The following is a 7,500-nucleotide window of genomic DNA, read 5'->3' on the forward strand; positions in this document are numbered from 1 at the left end:
AAAATGACAGAGTCCCACTTTTCACAGCCGTGCACCTGGTGATTGAAAACGTGCATCTGGTAACCCAAAAATGCGGTTCTCAATGCGCTTGCCGGTGTTACAGATATACATGTCCGATAATGATGCACCCTACTACGGACCTTTTTCAATGGGGGTCGGCCTGAATTATTTATGGAAGGTATGATTACTTTTTTTTTCTCCGTGCAACTGGTGATTGAAAACGTGCACCTGGTCACCCAAAACACGGTTCTCTATGCGGTTAGCGGTGTTCCCGAGATTCATGTCCGATAATGATGCACCCTACTACGGACCTTTTCAATGGGGGCCGGTCCGAATTATTTATGGAAGGTATGATTTTTTTTTTCTCTCTCCGTGCAACTGGTGATTGAAAACGTGCATCTGGTAACCCAAAACACGGTTCTCTATGCGGTTAGCGGTGTTCCCGAGATTCATGTCCGATAATGATGCACCCTACTACGGACCTTTTCAATGGGGGCCGGTCCCGAATTATTTATGGAAGGTATGATGATTTTTTTTTTTTTTCAACACTTCCTCTTTTCTCTCTCTGCCGGGGCCGGCCATGAGTGCTTTATGGACGGTTTAAAACATGACTATGGATGCAAATGCTCATTTTCCTCCGTGCACCTGGTGATTGAAAACGTGCATCTGGTAACCCAAAAATTATAAAAGGGTTTTAAATACTTTTACCCGTCATTCTATTGATATAGCCCGCTAGGGGAGTGCCCCACTACGGCCCTCTCTCTGTCAGGGCCGTCCTTGGGTGCTTTTTACACACTTTAAGAAATCACGATGGATGCAGATTGCTATTAATCCTCCGTGCAACTGGTGATTGAAAACGTGCATCTGGTAACCCAAAATTTCAAATATGGTTCAAAATGAATTTAAAGGCACCCCTCTCATTGTTGCCCGCTATGGGAGCACCCCACTAAGGCCCTGTCTCGGTCGGGCCCGTCCTGAGTGCTTTATAGACACTTTAAGAAATCGCGATGGATGCAGATTGCTATTAATCCTCCGTGCAACTGGTGATTGAAAATGTGCAACTGGTGATTGAAAACGTGCACCTGGTCACCCAAAACACGGTTCTCTATGCGGTTAGCGGTGTTCCATCTATTCATGTCCGCTTATGGCGCACCCTACTACGGACCTTTAGCAATGGGGGCCGGCCCGAATTATTTATGGAAGGTCTGATGATGATTTTTTTTTTTTTTCACCATCTCTTTCTCTCTCTGCCGGGGCCGGCCAAGAGTGCTTTATGGACGGTTTAAAACATGACTATGGATGCAAATGCTCATTTTCCTCCGTGCACCTGGTGATTGAAAACGTGCATCTGGTAACCCAAAAATTATAAAAGGGTTTTAAATACTTTTACCCGTCATTCTATTGATATAGCCCGCTAGGGGAGTGCCCCACTACGGCCCTCTCTCTGTCAGGGCCGTCCTTGGGTGCTTTTTACACACTTTAAGAAATCACGATGGATGCAGATTGCTATTAATCCTCCGTGCAACTGGTGATTGAAAACGTGCATCTGGTAACCCAAAATTTCAAATATGGTTCAAAATGAATTTAAAGGCACCCCTCTCATTGTTGCCCGCTATGGGAGCACCCCACTAAGGCCCTGTCTCGGTCGGGCCCGTCCTGAGTGCTTTATAGACACTTTAAGAAATCGCGATGGATGCAGATTGCTATTAATCCTCCGTGCAACTGGTGATTGAAAATGTGCAACTGGTGATTGAAAACGTGCACCTGGTCACCCAAAACACGGTTCTCTATGCGGTTAGCGGTGTTCCATCTATTCATGTCCGCTTATGGCGCACCCTACTACGGACCTTTAGCAATGGGGGCCGGCCCGAATTATTTATGGAAGGTCTGATGATGATTTTTTTTTTTTTTCACCATCTCTTTCTCTCTCTGCCGGGGCCGGCCAAGAGTGCTTTATGGACGGTTTAAAACATGACTATGGATGCAAATGCTCATTTTCCTCCGTGCACCTGGTGATTGAAAACGTGCATCTGGTAACCCAAAAATTATAAAAGGGTTTTAAATACTTTTACCCGTCATTCTATTGATATAGCCCGCTAGGGGAGTGCCCCACTACGGCCCTCTCTCTGTCAGGGCCGTCCTTGGGTGCTTTTTACACACTTTAAGAAATCACGATGGATGCAGATTGCTATTAATCCTCCGTGCAACTGGTGATTGAAAACGTGCATCTGGTAACCCAAAATTTCAAATATGGTTCAAAATGAATTTAAAGGCACCCCTCTCATTGTTGCCCGCTATGGGAGCACCCCACTAAGGCCCTGTCTCGGTCGGGCCCGTCCTGAGTGCTTTATAGACACTTTAAGAAATCGCGATGGATGCAGATTGCTATTAATCCTCCGTGCAACTGGTGATTGAAAATGTGCAACTGGTGATTGAAAACGTGCACCTGGTCACCCAAAACACGGTTCTCTATGCGGTTAGCGGTGTTCCATCTATTCATGTCCGCTTATGGCGCACCCTACTACGGACCTTTAGCAATGGGGGCCGGCCCGAATTATTTATGGAAGGTCTGATGATGATTTTTTTTTTTTTTCACCATCTCTTTCTCTCTCTGCCGGGGCCGGCCAAGAGTGCTTTATGGACGGTTTAAAACATGACTATGGATGCAAATGCTCATTTTCCTCCGTGCACCTGGTGATTGAAAACGTGCATCTGGTAACCCAAAAATTATAAAAGGGTTTTAAATACTTTTACCCGTCATTCTATTGATATAGCCCGCTAGGGGAGTGCCCCACTACGGCCCTCTCTCTGTCAGGGCCGTCCTTGGGTGCTTTTTACACACTTTAAGAAATCACGATGGATGCAGATTGCTATTAATCCTCCGTGCAACTGGTGATTGAAAACGTGCATCTGGTAACCCAAAATTTCAAATATGGTTCAAAATGAATTTAAAGGCACCCCTCTCATTGTTGCCCGCTATGGGAGCACCCCACTAAGGCCCTGTCTCGGTCGGGCCCGTCCTGAGTGCTTTATAGACACTTTAAGAAATCGCGATGGATGCAGATTGCTATTAATCCTCCGTGCAACTGGTGATTGAAAATGTGCAACTGGTGATTGAAAACGTGCACCTGGTCACCCAAAACACGGTTCTCTATGCGGTTAGCGGTGTTCCATCTATTCATGTCCGCTTATGGCGCACCCTACTACGGACCTTTAGCAATGGGGGCCGGCCCGAATTATTTATGGAAGGTCTGATGATGATTTTTTTTTTTTTTCACCATCTCTTTCTCTCTCTGCCGGGGCCGGCCAAGAGTGCTTTATGGACGGTTTAAAACATGACTATGGATGCAAATGCTCATTTTCCTCCGTGCACCTGGTGATTGAAAACGTGCATCTGGTAACCCAAAAATTATAAAAGGGTTTTAAATACTTTTACCCGTCATTCTATTGATATAGCCCGCTAGGGGAGTGCCCCACTACGGCCCTCTCTCTGTCAGGGCCGTCCTTGGGTGCTTTTTACACACTTTAAGAAATCACGATGGATGCAGATTGCTATTAATCCTCCGTGCAACTGGTGATTGAAAACGTGCATCTGGTAACCCAAAATTTCAAATATGGTTCAAAATGAATTTAAAGGCACCCCTCTCATTGTTGCCCGCTATGGGAGCACCCCACTAAGGCCCTGTCTCGGTCGGGCCCGTCCTGAGTGCTTTATAGACACTTTAAGAAATCGCGATGGATGCAGATTGCTATTAATCCTCCGTGCAACTGGTGATTGAAAATGTGCAACTGGTGATTGAAAACGTGCACCTGGTCACCCAAAACACGGTTCTCTATGCGGTTAGCGGTGTTCCATCTATTCATGTCCGCTTATGGCGCACCCTACTACGGACCTTTAGCAATGGGGGCCGGCCCGAATTATTTATGGAAGGTCTGATGATGATTTTTTTTTTTTTTTCACCATCTCTTTCTCTCTCTGCCGGGGCCGGCCAAGAGTGCTTTATGGACGGTTTAAAACATGACTATGGATGCAAATGCTCATTTTCCTCCGTGCACCTGGTGATTGAAAACGTGCATCTGGTAACCCAAAAATTATAAAAGGGTTTTAAATACTTTTACCCGTCATTCTATTGATATAGCCCGCTAGGGGAGTGCCCCACTACGGCCCTCTCTCTGTCAGGGCCGTCCTTGGGTGCTTTTTACACACTTTAAGAAATCACGATGGATGCAGATTGCTATTAATCCTCCGTGCAACTGGTGATTGAAAACGTGCATCTGGTAACCCAAAATTTCAAATATGGTTCAAAATGAATTTAAAGGCACCCCTCTCATTGTTGCCCGCTATGGGAGCACCCCACTAAGGCCCTGTCTCGGTCGGGCCCGTCCTGAGTGCTTTATAGACACTTTAAGAAATCGCGATGGATGCAGATTGCTATTAATCCTCCGTGCAACTGGTGATTGAAAATGTGCAACTGGTGATTGAAAACGTGCACCTGGTCACCCAAAACACGGTTCTCTATGCGGTTAGCGGTGTTCCATCTATTCATGTCCGCTTATGGCGCACCCTACTACGGACCTTTAGCAATGGGGGCCGGCCCGAATTATTTATGGAAGGTCTGATGATGATTTTTTTTTTTTTTCACCATCTCTTTCTCTCTCTGCCGGGGCCGGCCAAGAGTGCTTTATGGACGGTTTAAAACATGACTATGGATGCAAATGCTCATTTTCCTCCGTGCACCTGGTGATTGAAAACGTGCATCTGGTAACCCAAAAATTATAAAAGGGTTTTAAATACTTTTACCCGTCATTCTATTGATATAGCCCGCTAGGGGAGTGCCCCACTACGGCCCTCTCTCTGTCAGGGCCGTCCTTGGGTGCTTTTTACACACTTTAAGAAATCACGATGGATGCAGATTGCTATTAATCCTCCGTGCAACTGGTGATTGAAAACGTGCATCTGGTAACCCAAAAATTATAAAACGGTTTTAAATACTTTTACCGGTCATTCTATTGATATAGCCCGCTATGGGAGCACCCCACTAAGGCCCTGTCTCGGTCGGGGCCGTCCTTCAGTGCTTTATATACAGTTTCATATATTACGATGGATGCAGATTGTGATTGTTTTCCAAAAGACCCGTGTGCATCTGGTAACCCAAAAATTATAAAACTGTTTTAAATCATTTTACCGGTCATTCTATTGATATAGCCCGCTAGGGGAGTACCCTACTACGGCCCTCTCTCGGTCAGGCCCGTCCTTAGGTGCTTTATATACAGTTTAAGATATTACGATGGATGCAGATTGTGATTGTTTTCCAAAAGACCCGTGTGCATCTGGTAACCCAAAAATTAAAATATGGTTCAAAACCCGGGTAACACCACTCTATTTACGGACATGACAGTAGAGCTTACCCCCTGGAGCTATTGACCTCCAGGCTTGTAGGCCCTTACTCACCACCCGGGTATCACCCCTCTATTTCGGGGATGATACCAGCAGGGGACCCCCCCCACCTCCACAACCTCGCATACCAGGTGAACCAGGGCACCCACACTTAAGCACCCCTCCTCGGACATTAAAGCAGATAACCGCGCTGTTATGAACCGCGTGCACCTGGTCACCCAAATGGAACTTGTGCACCTGGTCACCCAAAAGGACCGGCGTGCACCTGGTCACCCAAAGGCCGGCGTGCACCTGGTCACCCAAAAGGACCATGTGCACCTGGTCACCCAAAGGCCGGCGTGCACCTGGTCACCCAAAAGGACCGTGTGCACCTGGTCACCCAAAGGCCGGCGTGCACCTGGTCACCCAAAGGACCATGTGCACCTGGTCACCCAAAAGGACCATGTGCACCTGGTCACCCAAAGGCCGGCGTGCACCTGGTCACCCAAAAGGACCATGTGCACCTGGTCACCCAAAGGCCGGCGTGCACCTGGTCACCCAAAGGACCATGTGCACCTGGTCACCCAAAAGGACCATGTGCACCTGGTCACCCAAAGGCCGGCGTGCACCTGGTCACCCAAAGGACCATGTGCACCTGGTCACCCAAAGGCCGGCGTGCACCTGGTCACCCAAAGGACCATGTGCACCTGGTCACCCAAAGGCCGGCGTGCACCTGGTCACCCAAAGGACCATGTGCACCTGGTCACCCAAAAGGACCATGTGCACCTGGTCACCCAAAGGCCGGCGTGCACCTGGTCACCCAAAGGACCATGTGCACCTGGTCACCCAAAGGCCGGCGTGCACCTGGTCACCCAAAGGACCATGTGCACCTGGTCACCCAAAGGCCGGCGTGCACCTGGTCACCCAAAGGACCATGTGCACCTGGTCACCCAAAAGGACCATGTGCACCTGGTCACCCAAAGGCCGGCGTGCACCTGGTCACCCAAAGGACCATGTGCACCTGGTCACCCAAAAGAACCGTGTGCACCTGGTCACCCAAAGGCCGGCGTGCACCTGGTCACCCAAAGGACCATGTGCACCTGGTCACCCAAAAGGACCATGTGCACCTGGTCACCCAAAGGCCGGCGTGCACCTGGTCACCCAAAGGACCATGTGCACCTGGTCACCCAAAAGAACCGTGTGCACCTGGTCACCCAAAGGCCGGCGTGCACCTGGTCACCCAAAGGACCATGTGCACCTGGTCACCCAAAAGGACCATGTGCACCTGGTCACCCAAAGGCCGGCGTGCACCTGGTCACCCAAAGGACCATGTGCACCTGGTCACCCAAAAGAACCGTGTGCACCTGGTCACCCAAAGGCCGGCGTGCACCTGGTCACCCAAAGGACCATGTGCACCTGGTCACCCAAAAGAACCGTGTGCACCTGGTCACCCAAAGGCCGGCGTGCACCTGGTCACCCAAAGGACCATGTGCACCTGGTCACCCAAAAGCCGGCGTGCACCTGGTCACCCAAATGGAACTTGTGCACCTGGTCACCCAAAAGCCGGCGTGCACCTGGTCACCCAAATGGAACTTGTGCACCTGGTCACCCAAAAGCCGGCGTGCACCTGGTCACCCAAATGGAACTTGTGCACCTGGTCACCCAAAAGACCGGCGTGCACCTGGTCACCCAAAAGCCGGCGTGCACCTGGTCACCCAAATGGAACTTGTGCACCTGGTCACCCAAAAATTATAAAACTGTCCAAAATGCATTTACCGGTCATTTTATTTATATAGCCCGCTAGGGGAGTAGCCCACTACGGCCCTCTCTTGGTCGGGGCCGTGCTTAGTGCTTTATGGACACTTTAAGATATTACGATGGATGCAGATTGTGATTGTTTTGCAAAAGACCCGTGTGCATCTGGTAACCCAAAAATTATAAAACTGTTCAAAATGCATTTAAAGCTATACCTGACCTTCATGCCCGCCAGGGGAGTAGCCCACTACGGCCCTCTCTCAGTGGGGGCCCTATTTGAGTGCTTTATGGACGGTTTAAAATATCACGATGGATGCAGATTGCTATTAATCCTCCGTGCACCTGGTGATTGAAAACGTGCATCTGGT

Source organism: Oncorhynchus mykiss, unplaced genomic scaffold (assembly GCF_013265735.2).
Source record: "Oncorhynchus mykiss isolate Arlee unplaced genomic scaffold, USDA_OmykA_1.1 un_scaffold_60, whole genome shotgun sequence".
NCBI classification, from domain to species: Eukaryota; Metazoa; Chordata; class Actinopteri; order Salmoniformes; family Salmonidae; genus Oncorhynchus; species Oncorhynchus mykiss.